Source organism: Rattus rattus, chromosome X (genome assembly GCF_011064425.1).
Source record: "Rattus rattus isolate New Zealand chromosome X, Rrattus_CSIRO_v1, whole genome shotgun sequence".
NCBI classification, from domain to species: Eukaryota; Metazoa; Chordata; class Mammalia; order Rodentia; family Muridae; genus Rattus; species Rattus rattus.
The window spans coordinates 21720188-21734014 of record NC_046172.1 but is presented as its reverse complement, the minus strand read 5'-3'; the positions used below and the strand labels follow the sequence as shown (position 1 = coordinate 21734014).

General features: G+C 37.2%; 1 pseudogene; it reads right to left on the bottom strand.

The window, feature by feature from the left end:
- Positions 1 to 7314: 7314 nt before the first annotated feature.
- On the bottom strand, positions 7315 to 8421 carry LOC116888516 (annotated as a pseudogene).
- Positions 8422 to 13827: the final 5406 nt, after the last annotated feature.

The window sequence follows — 13827 nt, the reverse complement described above, 5'->3', positions numbered from 1 at the left end:
TTAGGATATGCAATAGTGGCAGGAAAGGCATATCACCAGCAAGAAACCATCCTGGGACAAACTCTCTGGGGCCCATGTCTCTCTGGGGTGCACTGATCGTAGCCATGAAAAATGGTGGACCATCTCCAGAAACATACCTGTTTATCATAACCTTTCCTAGATGACTTCTGTCACATTTAGAAAGTGGTTAAATGTTTATGTGTTATAGTAAATATTTATTCTTAAATAGGTATTTTTACCCTATTTGATTATTCAGTTCCCAGATAAAAGACACACAACTTTTATATTTATAGAAAACCTTTTTAAATATATTAGGGCGTAGCAGATATCTATACTCTAAGCTATTGGAATTTACTTCCCCATCAATAACCCCGAGGTATACCGTGCCATATTCCATCTGCGAAGTTTTTAACTCCAATCAGTACTCATGGCCATATTTCCTATCCCATATTGTCTTGTCTTGGGTTCCACTTTCTCGCTTTCCTCTGGGTTCTCCTCTGATCCCAAGCCCAGGAACCAAAAACAAAACAAACAAACAAAGCAAAAAACAAAACAAAACAAAAAACCTTATGCCTATCTCTCTTCTTCCCAGTTATAGTTATAGTCTGTAGGCATCTTTATTTAACCAATAGTTTTGAATTAAGGAGCAAGGTCATATTGTACATGCAGATTCTCTCATCCACAGAGACAACCACCCCTTGGGGGCTAGTAATTAGCATTACAATACATAGAAAATACTAAGCCTCATCATTTATGTTAAAAGTTACCATTCACATCATTCAATCACAATCACTAGAGGTAGGGTTCAAACTCCAACCCCAAATCAGGTAACTCTAATATTCAGCCCAATTTGAGAATAGTCACAACAGTTCATAGCCATTCTTTTAGTTTTTTTTTTTTTAATTCAGTAGCTTATATTCCCATAATGGATGAGTCTGAAAGGATGGAGCTCAGTAAATATGTTCCTAAAATTTGAGATATCAGCGTTTTAGAAAGTAGCAGAACGTGGACTTTCTCTTTATTCTTTTCTGACTTCTATTAAAACCAGCTTGAACACACTCTTTACTGAGGTTCTTTCATACCCAGAAAAAAACACCCTGCTCTCTGAAAGGACAGAGGTACAGAGAAAAATAAAAAATGAGCCTTGCTAAGGCACATGCAGATTATTATCATTGAATCATAGTCTCCCTTGTCTGATTACACTTCTGCACAATTATCTAGTCTTTATCAACCCTAAGCAGAAAACCACGTAGACCTTCCTAGATTTTCATATTTATACACCCATGACATATTAAACTTGTACTGAATAAATTTATGTTTTAATCTTTTAAAAATAATTTTATATGTTTATATGTGTGTCTATATGAGTATATACTATGTGTGTGCAAGTGTACACAGAGGCCAGAATATCTGTGGACATTCTTATGGCTGGAGTTCCAGCAGTTGTGAAGTTCCCAACATGGGTGATGCGGATAAAAACTCCATTCCTCTGCAATATCAGCAAACAATCTCTGAGCCATCACCATAGGTTCTTTGTCTTATTATCTGACTTTTCTAGGAAACTTAGCCATCAAACTAACAATGGGTGAGGAAAAACACTTTCATCCTTTTTAAAAACATACACTGTAAATGAAAATTCATTTTCATAAATTACATTCATAATGCTGTGGCAGTTTCTAAGTCAAATGTTTGAATGTTGGCAGTGATTTTAAGATCTTTAAAGTTACCAGGGCTCAAACTCTTTGTCTAGAAAAATCTCTCATGAATCTGAGATCTCTCATATACTGCATTCTTCCCACCACACATATTAGCATACACAGTTGCACAGATACAGGCTTAATTAGCAGCATGCCAATGGAGTCAGGGGGGAAATCAATGCACTTGTCTCACTTATAGCATTAGAAAACATTTTATATTTAATATTGACTGGTGAGTAATACTTAAATACTATTTTCTATTGATTTGCATAGCAGAGAAATGTAGTGGTGAGGCATAGCCATTCTTTAAGAGCTGCAGCAAAACTATTGATATGGTTTTCATGCAACTAAGTATTCAGTGTTCGAACTACTTATAGTTATTTTATATTTTCAGTTTCTACTGGGACATATGACAGTTATCCTGAAATACTAAACAAGAATACAGTTCGATTCATCAACACCTTACATCCTTTTCATGCAAAAATCTTTATTTTCCAAATTTATAGACTTTTAAAATCTCCATAATTCTGAGACTGAATTATCTTCAATTTCCATGTTGTCAAGGTACTTTCTAACCACTCTGTGCCCTTTGTATGCTTTCTTTTATCCTCTACTTTTAAATCTTTCCAGTCAATAAGGATGGGATAGTATGTTTCCTCTTCATAAAAGTCACACTATAAAACCTGCTCTAACACAAGAAGCTAAGGAAAAAAATCAGTGCCCTGAACCTTTAAAATTTATTTTCCTAAATGCAGATTTTTATACTCTAATTTTAATTAGTATACACCTTACTTTAGAACTATTTTCTATGTTACAACTAAATTAAAAATACATTTTCCATTTACTTAAAATGAGGAAATTTTTTTGACTAAAAACAGTTTTTCATTTGGACTTTCTTTTCTAAAACTAAGCTCACAGTCAACAATAAAATGATTATAATTAGAAAATCCAAACAAATTTTTATGGAAACATTTATTCTTTAAAGCATCTTTTATTTGAGAATTTAATATGTAGTAGTTTTATTTTCTTCATCCTTTTTCATGGTCTCTTCTATGATCCACTCCCTACTACATGCAGAGAAAACTTTGTACCGTCATATTAAAAAAAGGCAAGTCCCATTAATGCTGCCTATATACTCTTATGTGTGTTCCAACCCTCTAAATAGTATTAAACATGGGAAAGGCCACACCCTTAATGAAAGCTAACATTTAATTTCAAAATCATAAAATACTTAAGATATGATAATTAGCCTTTAGTTCTGAAGTACAAATTTTCTCAACTTAATACAAGAGAAATTTAGAATAGAATACAAATAGTATTTCCCAAGTATCATTTCCCCTGGACTTCTATACAAGGATTTTTTGCTATTTGTAAGACTGATTAATTATTCACAATTATTTATTAAATACTTAGTATTTATCCCAAACTGACCAAATGTGAAAAGGTAAAATTATGCTCTGGATATTTTTTAAATTCATTTTTTTCATATATTACATTCTGACCACCATTTCCCCTCCTCCACTTCTTGTAATCAGCCCCACCTCACCTTTTCCCAAGATCCACTCCTTCTCTTTTTCCCTTCAGAATGGAGCAGGCCTCCCAGGGATATCAATCAAACATGGCATTGCAAGATTCAATAAAACTAAGTACATACATACTGTCATATCAAATATAGATGAGACAATCCAGTAGAAGGAAAAGGGTACCAAGAGCAGGCAAAAGTATCAGAAACAAACCCCTTCCCACTGTAGGAAATCTAAAAGAACACCAAGCTATGCAACAATTATATATATATATGTAGAGGAACCAGATCAGACCCATATAGGCTCTGGTGATTGTCCCTTCCAGTCTTCATGACTTTGTGGACTTGCCCTTGTTCTGTCCTCTTAAACCCTCTGATCATACATACTTCCCATCTTCTGTGGGGTTCTCCAAGCTCCACCTGAAATTTGGCTGAGAGTCTTTGCATTTGCTCCCCTTAGTTTGTAGATGGAGTCTTCTCTGATGACAATTGGGCTAGACTCAATTCTATGAGATACAGAATATTATTGGAAGAATTCCCTTGACTAAAGTTTGGCCCATCGTATTTGATTTTTATCCTAGGTTTCTGAGTTGTCAAGATGCTGGCTATTCAGGCAGTGTCATGAATGCTCTCTTTCTATCTCATGGCATGGATCTCACGATAGACCAGTCAGTGGTTGGTCACTGCCACAAATGCTGTACCACCATTGCCTCAGTACGTCTTGCAGGCAAAACAAATTATACATTGAAGATTTTATGGCTGGGTTCATATCTTAGTCCCACCACTGGAAGCCTTGCCTGGATATAGAAGAATGGCCAATTCCGGCTATGTGTCTGCCATTACTACGAGTTTTCACTAGGAACATCCTCATAGATTCTGGGGAGTCTCCATTACACTAGATTTCCACATGGCCCTTGAAGAGCTCTCTAATTTCAGTCTCTTCCAGTACTCTCTCTCTCTCTTCATTTCCTTTATACCTGATTCCTCCTGTTCCCTCTGTTCATTGCTTCTTGAGCCCAAATTGTTACTCAACCTCTGAGTCTATGATTTGTAGCATGATATGATAATCCTTAACTGGACAGCTAGCATCCATTTATGAGTGAATTCATAACATGTTTGCCTTTCAGGGTCTGAATTACTTCACTCTGGATAATTATAGTTCCAACCACTTGCCTGTAAATTTCAGGATGCCAATTTTTTCTTCTGTATTTAGAGTTGTTTCATTTTAAAAGATTACATTTATTTATTTATTTATTTATTTATTTATTTATTTATTTATTTATTTACATCCCAAATGCTGCCCTTGTCCAGATGCTTACCTCACAGAGGCCCTCCCTCATACCCCCATTCCTACTGTTCTAATAGAGTGCCCCTGCCCTGAGTATTCCTGTACCCTGGTGCATCAAGTCTTTGCCAGACTAGCAGAATTCTCTACCACTGAAGCTAGACAAGGCACCCTTGTTGGGAAACAGCTACTACAGTTCAGGCTACAGCTTTAGTGAGTGCTACTGCTCCAGTTGTTGAGGGACCCTCTGGCCTTCTCTTCTGTCTCTTCCCACACCTGATTGTGCCCCCCCATTTCCCTCTGCTTTCCCTCTCTCTGTTTTGTATGATTCTTTTTGTTCCCTCTTCTAAGTGTGATTCAAGTATTCTCTCTTGGGTCTTTTTACTCCTTTAACTTCTTTAGGTGTGTGGGGTATGTCATGTATATTCTGTGCTTTATGGCTAATATTGAGTATATACCAGGCACTCCTTTTGGGTCTGGGATGCCTCACTCAGTACATTTTCCAGTTCCATTCATTTGCATGCAAAGTTCAAGATATCCTTGCTTTTAATAGCTCTATAATATTCCATTGTTTAAATAAATCACCTTTTCTGTATGCATTTTTCACTTGAGGCAAATTTTGGGGTTGTCTCCAGTTTCTGGTTATTATGAATAAGGATGTTATGAACATAGTGAAGCACATGTCTTTGAGATATGGTAGAACATCTTTTGGATATATATGAAGAGGAGGTATAGCTGGGTCTTCAGATAGAACTATTTCCAATTTTCTGAGAAAATGCCAGATTAATTTTAAAAGTGATTGGACATGTTTTCCCTCCCACCAGCAAAACAGGACTGTTCCCCTTACTCCACATCCTTGCTAGCATGTGCTGTCACATGAGTTTTTGTTCTTAGTCATTCTGATTGGTGTAAGGTAGAATCTCAGGGTCATTTTGATTTGCATTTCCCTAATGACTAAAGATGTTGAACATTTCTTTGGGTGGTTCTCAGTCATTTAAGCTTCTTCTTTGGAGAATTCTGTTTAGTTCTGTGCCCCATTTTTAATGGGTTATTTGTGTTCTTAGTGTCTAGCTTCTTGAGTACTTTGTTAGCTTTGGATATTAGCCCTCTGTTAGATTTAGAATTGGTAAAGATTCTTTACTGATCTGTAGGCTGCTTATTTGTTCTATTGACAGTGTCCTTTGCCTTACAGAATATTTGCAGTTTCATGTGGTACCATTTAATGATTGTTATTCTTAGAGCATGAGCCATTGGTATTTTCTGTTCAGGAAGTTGTCTCCTGTACCAATTCATTCCAGAGTATTTTCCATTCTCTTCTATGAAATTTAGTGTTGAGGTCCTCGATCTACTTAGATTTGAGTTTCATGGAGGGTGGTAAGTATCAATCTATTTTCATACATTTACATGTAGAGACGCAATGAGTCCAGTACCATTTGTTAAAGTTACTTTCATTTTGCAATTATATGGTTTTGGGCTTTTTATAAAAAAAAAAGTGTCCATAGGTATGTGGGTGTTGGTCCACGTTCTACTCCACTACCCTGCCACTCGGGAGTGAAAATGTGGGCAGTATGGCTATGCATATCTCCGGCTGCCTGATATGCAGGTGCTTGGCCTCAGGAAAGCACCAAGACACTATTCTGGGTGTAGGAAGTCTGAGAGTCTGAGATGAAAGAAAGCTCTTATTCACTGGCTTCTGGGCTCCCAGACGCACCTGGAGAGCCACACAGAGAAATTGGGAACAGAGTGTAAATTGTCTGCAAGCCCCCAGTGAGGCTGGGACATGGAGCTCTCAAATGCCTGGACATCTATATCTCATCTGTTCCTGAATTTCAAGGAGTTTGCAGCAGAATCTGGGAAGTTAAGGGGGAAAGAGGAGCTCTGGTTTAGCTAAGCAGTGATTTTCCTTAGCTTGATGGCTATTGTGGCTGGAAGTTCAAAGAGGCAATCAACTGGAGAATTAAGCTGAGTATCTATAGTCAAATGCCTTCTCCATTGGCTCCCCATACCATATCCTGATGAAAGTGACAGTCCATGTTTCTAAGCTGTTTACTGAATATCCATCATGGAACATGGATACTTACTGTACCATATAGTAAATAATTTTTCATGGTGAACCTGAGATTAAATACCATTTGCAGGGGGGAATGTCTGGGAAGGGAAACATTTTGAATATAACCTCATGGCCTCTGGGTACATCATTCGGGTGCAAAACTCTGTTCTGGGTATATGTGACCACATATCACATTTCCTTATGTGGAGAGTGTAGCGCATGTTTTAGGCCAGAGATCCGGCTATCACAAATAAGGACACTATAAACATAGTGGAACATGTGCCCCTGTGGCATAGTGGGGCATCTTTTGGGTATATTCCCAAGAGTGATATTGCTAGGTCTTTAGATAGATCTATTTCCAATTTTCTGAGGAACCTAATTGATTTTCAGAGTGGTTGGGGCAGTGTGTACTAGTCTGCAATCCCACTAGCAATGGAGAAGTGTTCCTCTTTCTCCACATCCTCAACAACATGTGTTGTCACCTGGGGTTTTTTTTTTTTTTTTTTTTGACTGTAGCTTTTTTTTTTTTTTTTTTTTTTTTTTTTTTTTTTTTTTTTTTTTTTTTTTTTTTTTTTTTTTTTTTTTTTTTTTATTATACAACTTTTTATTGTTAAGTCAAAGAGGTATCAAAATTAAAGCAAAACGTACAGGGTAAGACTTAACAAAACTACTAAGGAGCATCAAAGGAAGTGAAAATGGAACTAGGTGCAGCAATTATGAATTAATGAACACAGGAAGGATAAGGAGGGAGAACGAACAGTGAGAATGTGCAGAAGATTCTATGGGAGAGGATCTGGTGTTACTTTGATCTCTCACAAGCGCCTAGGTAAATGAATAATGGGTTAAGATTTCTAAGCTCCACTATGTACTTAAGAGTCATCCTCCCCATTGGTGCTATCTCTGTCATCTTCTCCTTCCTCAGGCTCTTTTTCATCATCCTACAACTCCAGCTGGTCATCCCCCTGATCTTCATTATCATCATCATCCAGCAGGTCGCTCTCCCCAGCAGAGTCATCTGCACCTGCCTCAGACTCCATTTTCACATTAGTCTCATCTTTCATTACAGAGGCACTGCTCTGCCCTTCTTCAGACTTTTCATTCTTCATCTCTGCTCGTTTGCTTTGTTCTTTTTCAATTTTTTCCAGGCTTTCTAGCAAAGAATCCACTTTTTGTTTTATCTGAGTCAGCTCCTTTTTAATGGCCTGAAGGTCATCACCTTTCAACTTTCCAGATTTGGAAGAAGATCCCCGTTGTCCACCCTTTGAATTGAATCCACCTTTGCCACTTCGTGAGGTGTTCCCCGACTCACGCTAGCGTTTGGAAGGCACCACAGCTCGAGCAATAGAAGGAGGAGGAGGAGGAGGAGGAGGAGGAGGAGGAGGAAGAGGAAGAGGAAGAGGAAGTGCTGGGTAACTGTACATCCTGTCATAATAATCGCGTTGAAAGTCATAGTCCAAGTCAAATGAGGAACTGAGTAGAGGGGACAGAGAAGGGTGTTCCAGTACTGACCCGTACATATCCACTGCAGATCATTTCACATCTGCTTTTCCTCGGTTCACTTTTGGCTCTGCAGCCACGTTAATATCTAAAACCTGGCCAGCAATCATTCTGCCATCCTCTCCAGGTACAGCAGCTCGGGCATTTCTTTCATTAACATACTGGACAAAGGCAAAGCCCTTCTGCACAGAGCAACCCACAATACTTTGAAAAGATGGCCTCCACATCAGACTTCTTGACCACCAGATTTTGAGATTCCCAATGAATACATGGGGATTCATGGATCGAGGATCTGTCTTGTTGGTAACATTGCTAGCCATCTCCTTTGATAGTAAGGTTTCCCACAAAGCTGAAAACAAGAGAAAGGAGAGAGAGAAGAGTCTGCCTCTCTTACTGCGGGTCTACACTGAGACGCTGGAGCTACAACAGCAAGGAACCACATGACCGTCCGCTCTCCGTCTCTTCAGAAAATGGCCCCCGAGCACCTCTCCTGAGGTTTTGATCTTAATCATTCTGATTGATAAAACCTTATCTGATTGATGTAATCTCGGGGTCACTTTGATTTGCATTTTTCTGATTACTAAGGACTTTGAACATTTCTTTAGGTGCTTCTCCGCCATTTGAGATTCCTCTCTTCTGAATTATCAGTATAGTTCTATACCCCATTTTTGATTGGGTTGTTTTGTTTTTAGGTGGTTAGCTTCTTGAGATCTTTTTATTTTAAGGATATTAGCCCTCTAGCAGAGGTGGGGTTAGTGAAGATTTTTTTCCCAATCTGTAGTTTACTGATATGTCTTATTGACTATGTCCTTTATCTTACGGAATCTTTCCAGTTTCATGAGGTCCCATTTATCAATTCTTGATTTTAGAGCATGAGTCATTGGAATTCTGTTTAGGAAATATCCCCCTGTGTCCATGAGTTCAAGGTTCTTTCACATTTCTCTTCTATTAGATTCAGTGTATCTGATTTTATGTTTAGGTCCTTGATGGACTTGGACTTGAGCTTTGAGCAAAGTGACAAATATGGGTCTATTTTCATTTTTCTACATACAAACATCCAGTTAGACCAGCCCTGTTTATTGAAGATTCTTCTTTCCATTGTATATTTTTGGCTTCTTTGTCAAAGATCAAGTGTGTGCAAGTATGTGGTTTTATTTCCGGGATTTCAATTCTATTTCACTCATCAACCTGTCTGTATCTGTAACAATATGATAAAGGTTTTATCGCTATTTCTCTGTAGTGTAACATGAGGTCAGGGATGGTGATTCCCTAAGCCATTGTTTTACTGTTAAGAGTTGTTTTCTCTATTCTTTTTTTTTTTTTTTTTTTTGCCTTTCCTGATAAATTTGAGAATTGCTCTTTCCATGTCTTTATGTCTTTGAAGAATTGTATTTGGATATTGATGGGGATTGCATTGAATCTGTAGATTGTCTTTGGTACGATGTTCATTTTTCTATGTTAATTTTGCCAATCCATGAGCATGGGAGATCTCTCCATTTTCTGAGATCTTCTTCGATTTCTTTCTTGAATGACTTGAAGTTATTATTGTACAGATCTTTCACTTGTTTGATTACAGTTACTCCAAGTTACTTTATATTATCTGTGGCTATTGTGAAGGGAGTTGTTTCCCTAATTTCTTTCTCAGCCTGTTCTTCAATTGTATAAAGGAAGTCTACTGATTTATTTGAGTTAATTTTATATCCAGTCACTTTGCCAAAGTTGTTTATCAGATGGAACAGTTCTCTGGTAGAATTTTTGAGGTTGCTTATGTGTACTATCGTGTCATCTGCAGAGAGTGATACCTTAAATTCTTCTTTGCCAACTTGTATTCCCTTGATCTCTCTTTGTTTTCTCATTGTTCTAGCTGTCACTGCGAGTACTATATTGAATAGATATGGAGAGAGTGGGCATCCTTTTCATGTTCCTGATTTTAGTGGGATCTCTCCATTTGATATTGGCTGTTGTTTTGCAGTAAATTGATTTTATTATGTTTAGTAATGGGCCTTGATTCCTGATTTTTCTAATACTTTTAACATGACAATTTCTCAAATGCTTTTTCTGTATTTAAGGACACAATCATGTGATTATTTCTTCGAGTTTGTTCATATGGAAGATTATATTACTGAATTTTCATTTATTGAACCAACCTTGCATCCCTGTGATGAAGCTGACTTGATCTTGCTGAATGGTGGTTTTGGTGTGTTCTTGGATTCACTTTGCAAGAATTTGAGTGAGTATTTTCCATCAATATTCATAAGTGAGATTGGTCTGAGTTCTCATTTTTGTTAGGGTCCTTTTGTGGTTTAGGTATCAGACTAATTGCGGGTTCACAGTGAAGTAGGTAGTGCTCCTTCTGTTGCCATTTTATGGAATAGTTTGAGGAATATTTGTATCTGGTTGTCTTTAAAGGTCTGGTAGAATTTTGAACTAAAACCATCGGGCCATGGGCTTTTTTTGGTTGGGAGATTTTTTAATGACTTCTATTTCCTTATGAGATATAGGCCTGTTTGGAATGTTTTCGTGCTCTTGATTTAATTTTGGTATGTGGTATCTGTCTAGAATACCATCCATTTCATCTAGATTTTCCAGTTTTATTGAGTATAGGCTTTTATAGTAGGATTCATATCTGCTGTTATGTCTCAACTTTTCATTTCTGACTTGTTAATTTGAATACTGCCTCTGAGCCCTTTAGTTAGTTTTGCTAGGGGTTAATCTATATTGTTGATTCTCTTAAAGAACCAGATTTTGGTTTTGTGGATTCTTTGTATTATTTTCTTTGTTTCTACTTGGTGAATTTCAGCCCTGAATTTGACTATTTCCTGCTATCTACTCCTCTTGGGTGAATTTGCTTCTTTTTGTTCTAGACCTCTCAGGTGTTCTGTTAAGGTGCTACTATAAGATCTCTCCAGTTTCTTTACCAGTGTACTTAGTGATATGAATTTTCCTTTTTGCACTGCTTTCATTGTGTCCCATAAGTTTTGGTATGATGTGTCAATATTTTCATTAAATTCCAAGAAGTAATTAATTTCTTTCTGTATTTCATCGCTGAACAAATTTTCATTGAGTAGAAATTTGTTCTGTTTCAACATGTATATGTGTTTTCTGTTGCTTTTGCTGTCACTGAAGACCAATCTTATTCCATGGTAGTCTGATAGAATGCATGGGATTATTTCAATCTTCTTGTATCTGTTGAGGGTTGTTTCGTGACCAATTATATGGTCAGTTTTGGGGAAGGTACCGTGAGGTGCTGAGAAGACAGTGTATTCTTTTCTTTTAGAGTAAAACGTTTTGTAGATGTCTGTTAAATACATTTAGTTCATAACCTCTATTAGTTTCACTACAAATCTGTTTACTTTCTCTTTCAGTGTTTCAAAGTTTCTCAGTCCATTGGTGAGAGTGGGATGTTGAAGTCTCCCATGATAACTGTGGGGGGTTTAATGTGTGTTTTGAGTGCTAGTAAATTTTCTTTTATAAATGTGCGTGTCCTTGCATTTGGGGTATATATGTTGAGAATTGAGACTGTCTGTCTCTTGGCGGACTTTTCCTTTGATGAATATGAAGTATCTTTCCTCATCAAGTTTGATAACTTTGATTAAAAGTCTATTTTATTGGATATCAGGATAACAACTCCAGCTTGTTTCATGGAACTCTTTACTTGGAAGACCTTTAACCATCTTTTTACTATGAAATACTGTCTGTCTTTGTTATTGAGGTGTGTTTCTTGTATGCAGCATAACACTGGATCTTTTTTGCATATCTAATCTGCTAGCTTATTTCATTTTATAAGTGAGTGGAGTCTATTAATATTGAGAGATATTAAAGACAGATGACTGTTAGTTCTTGTTATATTTATTTTTGTAGGTGACTTTATGTGCTTATGGTTCTCTCCTTTTTGACTTTGCTGTGGATGTATAAATTGTATACTTTTATTTAGTGTGATTATCTTCCTGTGTGCAGTTTTACTTGGGATCTTCTGTAGAGCTGGGTTTGTGATAGATATTGTTTTGGTTTGGTTTTGTCTGGAATATTTTGGTTTCTCCATCTATGTTGATTGAAAGTTTTGCTGGGTATATTAGCCTGGGCTGGCATCTGTATATTCTTAGAATCTGCATGAACTCTGACTAGACTCTTCTGGTTTTCATAGTCTCTGTTGAGAAACCTGGTGTAATTCTGATAGGTCTGCCTTTGTATGTTACTTGGCACTTTTCTCTTGCAGTTTTTAATATGCTTTCTTTGTTCTGTGTATTTAGTGTTTTGATTATAATGTGACTAGAGGATTTTCTTTTCTGGTCCCATTTGTTTGGTGTCTATAGGATTCTTGTATCTTTATGGTCATTTCTTTCTTTAAGTTGGGGAAATTTTCTTCTATGATTTTGTTGAAGTCATTTTCAGGTCCTTTGAGCTAGGAATATTTGTTCTCCTCTATTTCAATTATTCTTAGAATTGGTCTTTTCATTGTGTCCTGAATTTCTTAGATGTTTTGGGTTAGGAGTTTTTTGTTTTGAATTTTCTTAAACAGTTGTGTCAATCTCTTTTATCGTATCTTTTACACCTTAACTTCTCTCTTCTATCTCACATATTCTTTTGGTGATACTTACATCTGTAATTCCTGACTTCTTTCCTAGTTTTTCCATTTCCAGGTTTGCCTCTACTTCCACTATGCTTCTACTTTTAGGTCTTGGACAGCTTTATGCAATCCCTTCACATATTTGATTGTGTTTTCCTGTATTTCTTTAAGAAATATGTTTCCTCTTTAAGGGCTTCTGCCTATTTAACTGTGCTTTCCTGTATTTCTTTCAGTGAGTTATTTATATCCTCCTTAATGGACTCTATTACCTTCATGAGATAAGATTTTAGGTCAGCTCCATGATTTTCATGTGTGTTGGTACATTCAGGTCATTGGCTTCTGATGCTTATGGTCTTGCACTTGCCCCTTGCCATCTGGTTTTCCCTAGTGTTTGTAGGTCTGGGTGACTCTGGAGATTGCCTCTTTCATCCCTGGGTTGCAGCAGGTGTCCTGGTAGGTTTGTGGACCTTGCTGTAGCAGACCTCCTTCTTTATTGTTTCTATTTCCACTTTGAGGTATTTCACAGCTTTATTTATTTCTTTCTGATGTTTAATTGTATTTTTCTGTATATCCTTAAGCGATTGCTTTGATTCTTCTTTAAGGACATTTATTTGTTTTATTATAATTTCCTGTATTCTTTTTCTTTTTAAAAAATTTTATTAGTCATTTTATTCATTTATATTTAAATGATATCCCCTTCCCAGTTACCACTACAATAAACCCCTATCCCATTCCCATTCTCCCTATTCCCTTTTGCTCCTCCACCCATCCCCCAACTCATGGCTCACCCCTCTAGTATCCCTCTAGCATCTCCTTATGCTGAGACATCAAGCCTCCTCCCCCTGCTATTGAGGTCAGATATGCCGTCATCTGCTACATATGTATCTGGAGCCCTGGCTCCCTCCATGTATACTCTTTGGTTGGTTATTTAGTCCCTGGGAGCTCCAGGTGGTTCAGTTAGTTGACATGGTATTTCTTATGGGTTGCAATCCTGTTCAGTTACTTCAGTCCTTCCCTTTAGCTCTTCACTTGGGTCCCAAGCGGTCAGTCTGATGGTTAGCTGCATCTGAATTCAGACTGATCCGTACAGAACCTCTCAGGGAACTACCTAAAGGAATTCCGACACTCTTTAAATGCCTCACCATCTTTTATAACATTTGATTTAATGTCAATGTGTGTGTGTGTGTGTGTGTGTGTGTGTGTGTGTGT